A 14,341-nucleotide genomic window follows, 5' to 3' on the forward strand; every position below is an offset into this window, starting at 1 on the left:
AAAGGCATGTTCTCTCTTTTTTATTTTTAATTTATTATACAATTTTTAAAGGTTCTAAGAAAACTAAGATCATCCAGAAAAATAAGATCATGGCATCTGGTCCCATCACTTCATGGCAAATAGATGGGGAAACAGTGGAAACAGTGGCTGACTATTTTTTTGGGCTCCAAAATCACCGCAGATGGTGACTATAGCCATGAAATTAAAAGATGCTTAGTCCTTGGAAGGAAGATGACCAACCTAGACAGCATATTAAAAAGCAGAGACATTACTTTGCCAACAAAGGTCTGTCTAGTCAAGGCTATGGTTTTTCCAGTAGTCATATATGGATGTGAGAGTTGGACCATAAAGAAAGCTGAGCGCCAAAGAATTGATGCTTTTGAACTGTGGTGTTGGAGAAGACTCTTGAGAGTCCCTTGGACTGCAAAGAGATCCAACCAGTCCATCCTAAAGGAAATCAGTCCTGGGTGTTCATTGAAAGGACTGATGCTGAAGCTGAAGCTCCAATACTTTGGCCACCTGATGTAAAGAACTGACTCACTGGAAAAGACCCTGAGGCTGATGCTGGGAAAGATTGAAGGCAGGAGGAGAAGGGGATGACAGAGGATGAGATGGTTAGATGGCATCACTGACTCAATGGACATGAGTTTGAGTAAACTCCAGGAGTTGGTGATGGACAGGGAGGCCTGGGGTTCTGTAGTCCATGGGATCGCAAAGAGCTGGACACGACTAAGCTACTGAACTGAACTGAAGGTCAAGCTTCATTTACAGTTATTACAAAATACTGACTATATTCTCTGTGTTGTACAAAAGGTCCTTGTAGCCTATCTTAAGGGCCTCCCTGGTGGTTCAGATGGTAAACAATCTGCCTGCAAAGCAGGAGACCCGGGTTTTATCCCCGGGTCAGGAAGATCTCCTGAAGAAGGTAATGGCTACCCCCTCCAGTATTCTTGCCTGGAGAATCCCATGGACAGAGGAGCCTGATGGGCTACAGTCCATGGGGTTGCAAAGAGTAGGACACAGCTGAGTGACTAACACTTTATGTGGCTTCATATCTTATACCCAATGGTTGGAATCCCCCATCCTCCATTCCTATATTGCCCCTCCTCCCCTCTCTGCTGGTAACCACCAGTCTGTTCTCTATATCTGTGAGTCCGATTCCTTTTATTAGCTTGTTGCATTTTTTTAGATTCCACATATAAGTAATATCATATAGTATTTGTCTTTCTCTGTCCGACTTATTTCACTTCGTACAATGCCCTCCAAAGCCATCCATGTTGCTGGAAATAGCAAAATTTACGGCTGAGTAGTATTTCATTGTATATGCAGCACACCTTTATCCATTCATCTGCTGATGGTCAGTCCAGGTGCTTCCATGTCGTGGCAATTGTGAATAGCACTGCCATGAACATTGGGGTGCATGTATCTTTTCAAGTTAGTGATTTTGCTTTTTTCGGTTATACTCTATATCTAGGAGTGGGATGGCTGGGTCATATGGTAACTCTATTTTTGATTTTTTGAGAAACCTCCACACTATATTCCACAGTGGCAGCACCAATTAACATTCCCATCAACAGCATACGGGGGTTCCCTTTCCTCCACATCATGGCCAACACCCGTTATTTGTGGTCTTTTTGATGATGGTGGTTCTGACAACTGTGAGGTGATATCTCATTGTGGTTTTGATTTGCATTTCCCTGATGATTAGTGATATTGAGCATCTTTTCACATGTGTCTGTGAAAGCTAAGTTCTATTCCCTGGGAATTGGCTAGCCCTGGGAGGGGCAGCCTTTCCAGGCCCCAGAGATCAGTTCAGTTCTGTTCGGTTGCTCAGCTGTGTCTGACTCTTTGGGACTCCATGGATTGTAGCACGCCAGGCTTCCCTGTCCATCACCAACTCTGGAGTTTACTCAAACTCATGTTCAGTGATGCCATCTAACCATCTCATCCTCTGTCGTCCCCTTCTCCTCCTGCCTTCAATCTTTCCCAGCATCAGGGTCTTTTCCAGTGAGTCAGCTCTTCACATCAGGTGGCCAAAGTTTTGGAGCTTCAGCTTCAGCATCAGTCCTTCCAATGAACACCCAGGGCTGATTTCCTTTAGGATGGACTGGTTGGATCTCCTTGAAGTCCAAGGGACTCTCAAGAGTCTTCTCCAACACCACAGTTCAAAAGCATCAATTCTTCAGTGCTCAGCTTTCTTTATAGTCCAACTCTCACATCCACATATGACTACTGGAAAAACCATAGCCTTGACTAGACAGACCTTTGCTGGCAAAGTAACATCTCTGCTTTTTAATATGCTGTCTAGGTTGGTCATAACTTTCCTTCCAAGGAGTAAGCATCTTTTAATTTCATGACTGCAGTCACCATCTGCAGAGATTTTGGAGCCCCCCAAGATCAAAACATCTTAATACACATGGTTAATACACATAGTGACTTTAAAGTTTTAGTGTGAGGGTCAGGAATCTGGGCGTGGCTTAGCTGGGTGGCTCTGGCTCAGGGTTTCTAGGTTACCATCCAGATGCTGGCAGACCGCGGTCATCTGAAACTGGATGGGGCCGCAGGATCTGTGTCCAAGATGGCCCAAGCATCTTGTTTTCTCTCTGTTGGAAGGAAGCCTCCATTCCTTGCTGACTTTGGCCAGCAGCCTCGGTTCTTCACCACATGGCCCTCTTCAGAGGGCTGCTGGCTTCTCCCAGGGCAAGCGATCTGATGGTGAAAGAGATAAGCCACAAAAATCAGTTAATATCAGAAGTGACATACCATCACTTCTGCCATGTGCTGTTAGTCAGACAGACTAACCATTGTGAGGGGAACGGCTGGACAGAAGATGAATCCCAGGCAGGCGGGATCTCCTTGTGCCAACTTGCAGACCACCACGGTCCACCAAAGATTTGTATCCTTCCCACATGTAGAATACAGTCAGCTCCTCCCAGAGTCCCCAGAAATCTCACCCTGCGATAGCATCTGCTCAATGTCCGCAATCTCACAGTGCACATCAGGTCCAGATGTTATCATAGTTCCTTAAATCCAATTGCTCCATTCCAGTTCTTCTTACTAAGTTATCTGCTCCACCCTAACCCCCTCTGTATTAGTCAGCTCTGGCTACTGAAACAAAATCCCACAGACTGGGGGGCTTAAACAACAGACATTTATGTCTCACATTTCTGGAAGCTGGAAATCCAAGATTGGGGTACCAGTGTGGTTAAGATCTGGTGAGGACTCTCCTCCTGGCTTGGTGCTGGCTTTTTTTAAAAAAAATTTTTTATTGCCTTTTTACTGTATCCTCACACGGAAGAGAAAGAGACAGAACTAGTTCTCTGGTCTCTTTACTAGGATACTAATCCTATCACGAGAACCCCACCCTCATGGCCTCATCTAAACCTAATTACCTCCAAAATCCCCACCTTCAAATACATCACACTGGGAGTTAGAGCTTAGAACTTCATAATGAACTTTAGTGGGCCACAGATATCCAGTTTGTACACCCTGCCCTACTGAACATACAGTGGGACAGACACGGAATAACCACTCTGGAAAATCCTGCTCATAAAGGGAGAAGATGAGAGCATGGAGCAATTGCTGGTCCATACAGGTTCCAGGCCAAGCAACTGTTGTTAAGTTCCGTAATTGTGTCTCAGGGTTTGGGAACCATACTCCAAGGCTCTGGACAGGTATACATATAGCTGAGTCCCTTCGCTCTTCACCTGGAAACATCACAACACTGTTAATTGGCTAATCGGCTATGTGTGTGTGTGTTAATTGCTCAGTTGTGTTCGACTCTTTGCGACCCGCTGGACTGTAGACCCCAGACTCCTCTGTCCATGGAATTCTCCAGGCAACAACACTGGAGTGGGTAGCCACTCCCTTCAAGGGACCTTCGTGATCCAGGTATCAAACCTGGGTCTCCTGCTTTTGCAGATTCTTTACTATCTGAACCACCAGAGACTATACCCCAATACAAAATAAAAAGTTTTTTTAAAAAAGGGAGAGGATGAGAGTTTGAAGCAGTTGCTGGTCCATGAAGATTCCAAGTCAGGCAAACGTCATAAGTTCCTTAATCATGTCTCAGGGCTTGGAAACCATACTCCAAGGCTCCTGACTGCCCTCTGGGCTCTTGGTCTTTCCCTGTGACTCATCCTTCCTTTTTCATGAAGGTATCATGTGTTAGCAGCTGGGGAATATTCTCAGCCTGCTTCTTGTCAGTAGAACTTTGAGGGTCCAAAGACCTCCTTCTATCTTGCACTACCCCTGTCCCTTTCAGTCCAAATCATTAACGATTCTGTGCATGTAATTCTCACAAAATCTTTATGGATTCTCTGCTAATCTCCACGGGATTTCTCCCATTAGACAAAGGCAACACTTCCGAATCTCTTCGAGATGAGATCTTCCCACAAAGACAAGGCTTCTGAAGACAGCTGAGGGGCAATGAGCTGGAGCTTCTGGGAGCACTAGGAAATTTTTTGGCTGCACCGTTTGGCATGCAGGATTTTAATTCCCCGACCAGGGATTGAACCTGTGCTCCCTGCAGCGGAAGCTCAGAATCTTAAACACCAGGGAAGTCCCAAGGATCACCGTCCTTTGATCACGAGGGTCTGTGAGTGTCTCAGGCCACTGGGGCTGCTGTAACGAAACACCACAGACTGGGTAATTGATGAACAACAGATATCTGTTTGCACAGTTCTGGAGGCTGAAGGGTTGAGTCCAGGGTACCAGCTTGGTTGGCTTCTGGTGAGGGCCCTCCTCCAGGTCGCAGATGCCTCCTTGTGCCCTCACAGGGTGGAAAGGGCTAGAGAGCTCGGTGGGGTCTGTTTTATAAGAACGCTAATCCCATTCAGGGGGCTCCACCCTGTCAACCACAAATTCACACTGGGCATGGTGCTTGCTGGGCTTCCCTCATAGCTCAGCTGGTAAAGAATCTGCCTGCAGTGCAGGAGACCCTGGTTCGATTCCTGGGTCGGGAAGATCCCCTGGAGAAGGAAAAGACTATCTGCTCCAGTATTCTGGCCTGGAGAATTCCATGGATTGTATAGTCCATGGGGTCCCAAAGAGTCGAACACGACTGAGCGACTTTCACTTTCATGGTGCTTGCCATCTACCTCCTCAAGGATTAGGTCATGTACCACTGCAGCTGCTGACCTCCAATACCCCTGGAAGGGGTTCAGGGTGGAGAGCAGAAATGAGGCACTCTGTGCTCCCAGAACACTGGCAGGATGGGTCTTCAGATAATCTGATATTCTTAGGAGCTGACTTTATGAGTCCAATTGTTGTATCTCCTCATGTCTAGAAAAGCACTAAAATCCTTCATGGAGATGACTGTTTCTCATGACTAGCAGAAGCTTCATGAGACCAGGAGAAACATTCTAAAAAGTAAACAGGCTTGATCGCATATGTTCTCAGTTCAGTTCAGTTGCTCAGTCATGTCCAACTCTTAGTGATCCCATGGACTGCAGCATGCCAGGCTTCCCTGTCCATCACCAACTCTCGGAGTTTACTCAAACTCATGTCCACTGAGTCGGTGATGCTATCCAACCATCTCATCCTCTGTCGTCCCCTTCTCCTCCTGCCTTCAATCTTTCCCAGCATCAGGGTCTTTTCAAATGAGTCAGCTCTTTGCATCAGGTGGCCAAAGTATTGGAGTTTCAGCTTCAGCATCAGAACAGTCAGGACTGATTTCCTTTAGGATGGACTGGTTAGATCTCCTTGCAGTCCAAGGGACTCTCAAGAGTCTTCTGCCTTCACCTAAATCACACATATACTGACCTTCCCCCCTGCCTCTTTGGAGCAGTTTCCCAGAGCTATCTGAGGTGCTATCTCCCAGGCTGCAGTCCTCATTTCGCCCCAGATAAAACTTAACTTGAAACTCTCACGTGCATTTTTTAAGTTGACCTAAGCACCCTCCAAATGCCCCACCTCCTAATGCCATCATGCTGGGGGGTTGGGATTATAGTGTAGGAATCTGGGGGAGACAGGAGCATTCAGGCCACAGCAGTGAGGCACTTTTAATCTCATTAGAGGGCTTTATGTCTGGGGGTAGGGCTTTATGTCTTTCTGAAACCTTTCAAAAATGACTTACAGGCCCAGTCCAGGGTCTGTCACTGGACCACGGTTTTTCTGGCAGGGCTTTGAATTTGACCTTTCGCTTGGAAGCCATTCCTTGATTCTAGCATAACTTGTCTTCTGGCCGAGCTGAAAACCATTCAGTCCGAGCTCCTTTCTGCTTAACGGCCTTTCCATTCATTTCTCTCTCCCTCGACATCTTACTATGACTAACTAGCAGAAACCAGGCAGTCCTGGCTCCAAATCTCCTTGACTAGATCATGAGCACGCTGGGTGCGTGTTCCTCCGTCCACGTGACTGCAGGCAGTGGCATCACCAGCATCTCCTTCCTCCAGTTTCTGACAACACTTCCCTCACTTTCCTACCAGCTCTCACCTGAGTCTTTACAGGCCTTGGCTCTTTTAAAAAAAAAAAATTACTTTTTTTTAAATGATTGCCTTAAAAAATAGAGGGCTTCCCTGGTGGCTCAGAGGTAAATAATCTGCCTGCCAATGCAGGAGACATGGGTTCTATCCCTGGGCCAGGAAGATCCCACATGCCCTGGAGCAACTCAGCCCAGGAACCACAGCTAATGAGCCCCCGTCCTGCAACTACTGAGGCCCGAGCACCCTAGAGCCTGTGCTCCGGAACAAGAGAAGCCACTGCAGTGAGAAACCCCTGCACACAGTGAACAGTAGCCCCCAATTGCTGAAATCAGAGAAAAAAAAACCCATGTAGCAGCAAAGATCCAGCACAGCCAAAAGTAAAAATAAATTATTTCCAAAACTATGTATTTATTTATTCGGCTGTGCCGGGTCTTAGTGGCGGCAACTTTGGTCTTCCTCATGGCATGCAGGCTCCTTTAGCTGAGGCATGAGAACAGGTGGTTATGGCGTGTGGGATCTAGTTCCCTGACCAGGGATTGAACCCAGACCTTCTGTGTTAGGAATGCAGAGTCCTAGTCACTGGACCTTCCCTTGTGGCTCAGCTGGTAAAGAATCTGCCTGCAGTGCAGAAGACCTGGGTTTGATCCTTGGGTTGGGAAGGTCCCCTGGAGAAGGACAAAGGTTACCCAGTCCAGTATTCTGGCCTGGAGAATTCCATGGACTATATAGTCCATGGAGTCGCAAAGAGTCGGACACGACTGAGCGACTTTCACTTTCACTTCAGCCACTGGACCACCAGGGAAGTCTCAAGACCCTGACTCTTTTATTCACAGCTTCTTCGAAGGGCTCCAGGCTTTCACCAATACTCTCAACACAGCCCACTGCCCGGTGTGAAAGCCACTCCCACATTTTGAGTTTCCGTCACAGGACCCTGCCTACAAATGGATACTCTCTAGGCTACCAACTTAGCCCAGAACTGTGCAGCTTAAAGCAGTAGAAATTATTACCTTGCAGTTTCTGAGGCTCAGGTATCTGAGTGGCTTAGCCGGTGGTTCCCATGCAGGGTCTCCCAAGAGGCTCCCGTCCAGACGTTGGTGGGTGTTGCGGTCATCTGACCCTTGACTGGGTCTGGAGCATCTATGCTTTCTTTGCTACGAGGGCCTCTCCATGCGGCTACTAGTGACTTGGCAGCTGACTTCCCCCAGGAACAAGTGATGGGGGGGGGGTGCAGTGAAGACAAGATGGAAGCAGCCACGTGTCTGTTGTAACTTAATTCCAGACGAGACCGGCATCACGATTTCTGTATTCTACTGGACCAACCCCATACCATGCGAAAGGATGTGAAATCCCAGAAGCACAGAGTATTATGGATCATTTTGGAGGCTGACGGCCACACAATTATTTAGGGGCAAAATGTCATGTTGTCTACAATTTACATACTTCCGCAAGAAAAAAAAAAGAAGCAAACAGTAACAATACAGTGAAGTCCCTTCACATGAACCTTCCAGTTGTAAACTTCAAAGATGCGAACGTGCATTCACATGCCCAATCATGTTAGCTGGTTCACGTGTCTGACATACATTGGGCTCACTCCGCTCCTGGAATTTCGGGATGTCACATGCTTGCATCCTCTGCAAGGGGCTGGGCTTTTGTGTACTTAACTGCATAGTTCTGTATAGCGTACAGTATGCAGTATCTTTATTTCAGGCCCAGGATGTTAAGAAGCAAGCGTAAAAGCAGCAGAGATGTAGCTTGGTGATCGGGCGTGAGTGAAATCGTAGCTGGCCCTCCGTCTCCTGTTGCTGATAATTCTTCAGCTCTGCCGTCTCCCACCTCTTCTCCCAGCTCCCATCAGTAACCCCTTCTTGCCCGTTCTCTTGATGCCAGCCCCTGTGTGCCAGCCGTAGTACCGCACCACTGGACTTTCAAGGTACAGTAAGATTTAAAACGTTTTCTTTATTTTTTGTGTTTGTTTTCTATGTATTACTAGTGGGAAAAGTATTATCAACCTATTACATGCGTGCTCAGTCACTTCAGGCATGTCTGGCTTTTTGCAGCCCTACGGACTGTAGTCCACCAGGCTCCTCTGTCCATGGGATTCTCCAGGCAAGAATACCGAAGTGGGTTGCCATGCCCTCCTCCAGGGGATCTTCCCAACCCAGAGATCGAACCCGAGTCTCTTACATCTCCTGCATTGCCGGTGGATTCTTTACCACTAGCGCCACCTGGAAGCTCCGGTTAATAGTACAGGAGCATACAGCCGACTGTGTTAGTCGGTACCTAGGCTAACACTTTGGACTTGTTAGCAGATTGCAGTTACTAACATGTTCTCAGAATGGAGATCCTTTGTTTGTAGAGGCATTACTGTATGTGACGCTTTGTGAAGAATCTATGGACTGTAGCTCTCCAGTCTCCTCTGTCCATGGGATTCTCCAGGTAACAATACTGGAGTGGGTTGTCATGCCCTTCTCCAGGAGATCTTCCTGATCCAGGGATCCAACCTGCAACTCTTGCATCTCCTACATTGGCAGGCAGGTTCTTTACCACTATCGCCACCTGGGAAGCCCCAGGGGACTTCCTGAAATTATATCTAAATCTATGGGACTTTATTGAGCTTTTCTTTCACTTTGCTACATATTCACATATTTTCATAGTAAAAAGTGAGAGAGGAAAAAAAGCCAATTTAGGTTTTCTGTGTGGGGGTGACCAGATGGCTTACTGGTTCGCGAATCATCTAGAAACCAACTTTCCTTTCTACCCAGCCTTCCGACATTCAGCAGCGAAGCCTGCCCTGCACAGAGGACTCAATGCTTTCCCAGCTGGCTACCTGCAGCTGAACACACAGGGGGTGGGGGGCTGAGTCAGCAACACGGCCCAGAAATAGGAGCAGATGAACCGCAAGACGCTCTCCCCCAGGGATTCCTGGGAGATGTTCTCAACCACACCAGCACTTTTTCTGATTTTGCTCCTCAATTTCTTTAGAGGAGCAGTTACACGGAATACTTTTCCTGACCTTGCCTTCAAGGTCACTGTTGATCCCGGGGCTTTAGCAGAGTCAGCAGTCTTGTTTAACGTTGCCTTTGCCCTGCTTGTTAATTCAGCTTTGGGTTCACTCAGTTCCTGGAATTTCGGTCCTGATTTCATAATAATAAATAAAACAACTTTGGAGGGATAACCAGCTGTGACGGTTGAGTCACAACTCTAATTTATTAAGGAACTCTGTGAAATCCCAGTGTTCAGTAAGAGTTCCTATAAGAATAGAGTTATAAAAGGAATTCTTTTTAGAGTTAAATATTAACTTGTGATCAATTTTCCAGAGGAGTTTGGAACTGAAATTGGTGAAGGTGAAAAACTGCCCTTTGGGGTGTTGCGAGCAGTTTGTACATTTTAAGATAGAAGCAAACATTTATGTTTAGAGTTGATCCTCAATTTGTTCTGGGTGATGATACTTTGGTGAGTTCTTTTACTTATTCAGATATTTTAAAAAATACCTACACATTATTTTGGAGAAATTCTGAGGCAGTGAAATAATTCAATTGCAGATGTTTCAGATTGGCATGTGAAGGGTTCTGTTTAATGTTAAACTGGTGTATCTCTAGCAGGACACCTTTGCAGTGGGGAGGATCAGAAGGGTACCAGCCATAGGGTGATGGCTTGCTAGCTCAGCTCTATTTCCCAGGATTCCTTTTCTTGTATGTTTCCAGTTTGATTGGGCTATTGAGTCAGGCAGTCGTGTTTGACTCTTTGTGATCCCGTGGACTGTAGCCCACAAGGCTCCTCTGTCCATGGGATTTTCCAGGCAAGAATACTGGAGTGGATTGCCGTTCCCTCCTCCAAGGGAGTCTTCCCCACCCAGGAATCGAACCCATGTCTCTTATGTCTCCCGCTCTGGCAGGTGTGTTCTTTACCACTAGCTCACCTGGGAATGATCTCTGCTGAGCTATAAGAGATATTTTATCCTGAGAGTTGCACCTGCCTTCCTCCAGCCAGGCTCTCCTTGCCAAACAAAATCGTGGAAGGTTGACACTGGCATGGCCTGTACGGATTACCTAGTTCAATTGGGCCCTAAAGTTGGTCCATCATAAGACTCATCTGGGAAGTATTTTTTGAAATATGGTTTCCCTAGTACCACCCTGGAAGATTCCAGTTCAGTAAATAAGCTCAGGTTTATCATCTGAATTTTATGAAGTCCTTAGGTGGTTAGAATGGTCAGCTAAGTGGGTTTGCTGGTCATTGCAATGTTCAAAGTGTGGTCTTTGGACCAGGAGTACTAGCATCATCACCTAGAATCTCGTTTTGGACACACAAATTTCTGCACCACCACCCACCCCTGCCTTGGACCTTCTGAATCAGAGGATCTGTGTTTGGGGGCCTGGCACTCTGTGCTTTAACAAACCCTCCAGGGGATTCTGATGCTTGATAAAATTTGAGAACCAAATTGATTTTAATCCCTCATTTCACAGTTAATGAAACTGAGTCTAAAGAGAAGGGACACATCTTTGGCTTAATATAAGGAGATGAGTCACTCTTTCCACTTTCTGGAAACAGTGACAGAATTTTATTTTCTTGGGCTCCAAAATCACTGTAGATGGTGACTGCAGCCATGAAATTAAAAGACACTTGCTCCTCAGAAGAAAAGCTATCACACACCTAGACAGTGTATTAAAAAGCAGAGACATCACTATGCTCAGGAAGGTCCATATAGTCAAAGTTATGGTTTTTCCAGTAGTCATGTATGGATGTGAGAGCTGGACCACAGAGAGAGCTGAGTGCTGAAGAATTGATGCTTTTGAGCTGTGGTGTTGGAGAAGACTCTTGAGAGTCCCTTGGACTGCAAGGAGATCAAACCAGTCCATCCTAAAGGAGATCAGTCCTGAGTGTTCATTGGAAGGACTGATGCTGAAGCTGAAGCTCCAATACTTTGTCCACCTGATGTGAAGAGCTGACTCATTTGAAAAGACCCTGATGCTGGGAAAGAGTGAAGGCAGGAGGAGAAGGGGACGACAGAGGATGAGATGGTTGGATGGCATCACTGACTCAATGGATATGAGTTTGAGCCAACTCCAGGAAATAGTGGCCAGGAAAGCCTGGTGTGCTGCAGTCGATGGAATTGCAAAGAGTTGGACACGACTTTGTGACTGAACAACAACAACAGCAAGGAGAGGAGAAGAGTAAGCAGCCTCTTATGGCACTCAGGTATTTTGAGGAGAGAATACTCACAGCCTTTGTCTTGAGAAACCTCGGGTAACTACACTTGTGAAAGCAAAGTTGTCATCAACTAGAATATAATACATGATTCAATGAGCCAGTTTGTAGTCCAAGATGCGAAAGGAATTGTTTTTTAGGAGTGCATACTAGGGAAAATCAAGAGCTGTAGCACTAATGCAAACTTCATGGAGAAGAATTTTAAAAGCTGGAGAGGATTTGCACAAATGGAAAAAGAGAAGGCGGCTCTTTCCCCAAACCACAGGGAGGAAAAGGCGGAGAAAGGAAAATTGCAGCCAGGCTCAAGTGGAAGGTGCAAGTTAAGACAAAGAGAAAGCTTGTGGGCTGGATCTCGGGGATTGTTTTAGGAAAACTGGTGGGAAACAGTAGATACAAACGGTTCTGAATGTAGTTGTTGTTCATTCGCTCATTTGTGTCCATCTCTTTCCGAACCCATGAACTGCAGCACACCAGGCTTCCCTGTCCTTCACTCTCTCCCGGGGTTTGCTCAAACTCACATCCATTGAGTCGGTGATGCTATCTAACCATCTCATCCTCTTGCCCTGTTCTTCTCTTGCCCTCCATCTGTCCCAGCATCAGGGTCTTTTCCAGCGAGTCGGCTCTTCGCATAAGGTGGCCAAAGTATTGGAGCTTCAGCTTAGGTAGGAGCAGAGGTGTATTTCACATTATAAGTCTGTCTTGTAAAATGTGAATCCGCCACACAACTTTGCTAGTTGGGGATGATCTGGAGACGTTTTCCCAGGTAGTAAAGAATATGCTTGCCAATGCAGGAGGCACGTGTTCGATCCCTGGGTCAGGAAGATACCCTGGAGAAGGAAATGGCAAACCACTCCAGTATTCTTGCCTGGAGAATCCCATGGATAGAGGAGTCTGGCAGGCTAACTGAGCATGCACATGCACACTGATCTGGAGGATACTTTAAAACAAAACAAAACAAAGCTACTTTTAAGTATCTGTGTCAGTTTAGCACTGGGTTGGTAAGTTTTGGCAAGACATGCATAGAGCTTCGAATATGAAATCCATCATGTTAATTAATGTTAATAAATAAGAAGTCACTAATGATGCTTGGAGAGCAAAACTTAGCAAATACAGGAAAAATGATGCCTAATCAGTCACATCTAATCCTTCCTTGTAAATGGTACTTACAAGATGCTTAGAAACAGTCTTATAGAAACAATTTTGTGTTTCCATGGAAATACATGCTTGTGTAGAGGTCACCCTTCAGGCTGTCTGATTTTTGTCTTTCAGTGTCTGGGAGCTATTTTACAATTCAGTGAGTGGTATGGAAATGACAGATAAGCACATTGACCTTTGCCTCTGTCTTGTGGGAAAAAAGCCAGTTTTGCCTTCGTCTGCATTTTCCTTTCAATGTTCCTTAACTCCACATGTGTGTGGACTTCCCAGAAACTTTCTCTTGAACTAGTTTTAACATGTGCCTGGTGTTCTCATTAATTCCTGAATATTGTAAAACCTTCAACACATGTCATTTTTATATCTGTGTGAGCATCGTTTTCCCTTTTTTGGGAAATTATTCTTTAACGCTCAGATTAAGTCTCACAAACCTTATTGCTGCAGGCTTTTTATATTATTGACTCATCGTCCCCCTGTGGAAAAAAGGTCTCATGAAAAAGGTCACCCTTAATCTGAATTCACAAGTTTTCCAATTAGAAGCACCTTAATTAGCAAGGCTCTGGTCTCTCTGGCCATCAGATTTTGGATGAAATTTTTATGGGGTCAAAAAACTGCTGTTCCTTTCCCCTCTGCCACTTATTTTCTTAACCCTCATTCCTTCCTATTTTCTTTCTCAACCCTCCTCTGTGGCCAGCTGCATTGGCTATCACTCTCAGGTGACCTGACAAAAAATGGAGTAAAGGCAGAGGGCGGGAGGTCAGGTATGAATACCTAGTCACCTACTTTTTAAATCAGCCTAATTTTGATTTATATTAAAAAAGCCACCTCAGTGGCTCAGATGGTAAAGCGTCTGCCTGCAATGCGGGAGACCCGGGTTCGATCCCTGGGTTGGGAAGATCCCCTGGAGAAGAAAATGGCAACCCACTCCAGTACTCTTGCCTGGAAAATTCCATGGACGGAGGAGCCTGGTAGGCTACAGTCCATGGGGTCGCAAGGAGTCGGGGTCGCAAGGAGTCGGACACGACTGAGCGACTTCACTAAGTCACTAAAGAAGCCACAAGCGAAGAGGGCGGACAGAGGATGAGATGGTTGGAGGGCATCACCAATCCAATGGAGGTGAACTTGGGGAAACTCAGGCAGATAGTGTGGAGAAGGAAATGGTGACCCACTCCGTATTCTTGCCTAGAGGATCCCGTGGTCAGAGGAGCCTGGTGGGCTGCTGTCCATGGGGTCGCACAGAGTCGGACACAACTGAAGCGACTTAGCATGCATGCATGCCTTGGAGAAGGAAATGGCAACCCACTCCAGTATCCTGCCTGGAGAATCCCAGGGACAGAGGAGCCTGGTGGGCTGCCGTCTATGGGGTCACACAGAGTCAGACACGACTGAAGCGACTTAGCAGCAGCAGCAGCAGCAGAGGGATAGTGAGGGGCAGGGAGACCCGGCGAGCTGCACAGTCCATGGGGTCGCAAAGAGTCAGATACGACTTAGCCACTGAACAACAACAAAGGAGTCACAGGCCTCCGGAACCAGGAACACATGTAAATTTCAGGGGCTCG

General features: G+C 46.4%; 1 long non-coding RNA gene across 1 annotated transcript; it reads right to left on the reverse strand.

Moving 5' to 3' along the window:
* Positions 1–2,576: 2,576 nt before the first annotated feature.
* On the reverse strand, positions 2,577–13,700 carry LOC122683704. The gene is made up of 3 exons (XR_006337793.1): positions 13,214–13,700; positions 7,433–7,693; positions 2,577–2,709 (listed from the first exon to the last, which is right to left on the reverse strand). It is a non-coding gene; the product is annotated as an uncharacterized LOC122683704 (long non-coding RNA).
* Between the last annotated feature and the right edge of the window lie 641 nt (positions 13,701–14,341).

Source organism: Cervus elaphus, chromosome 25, assembly GCF_910594005.1.
Source record: "Cervus elaphus chromosome 25, mCerEla1.1, whole genome shotgun sequence".
Lineage (NCBI taxonomy): Eukaryota > Metazoa > Chordata > Mammalia > Artiodactyla > Cervidae > Cervus > Cervus elaphus.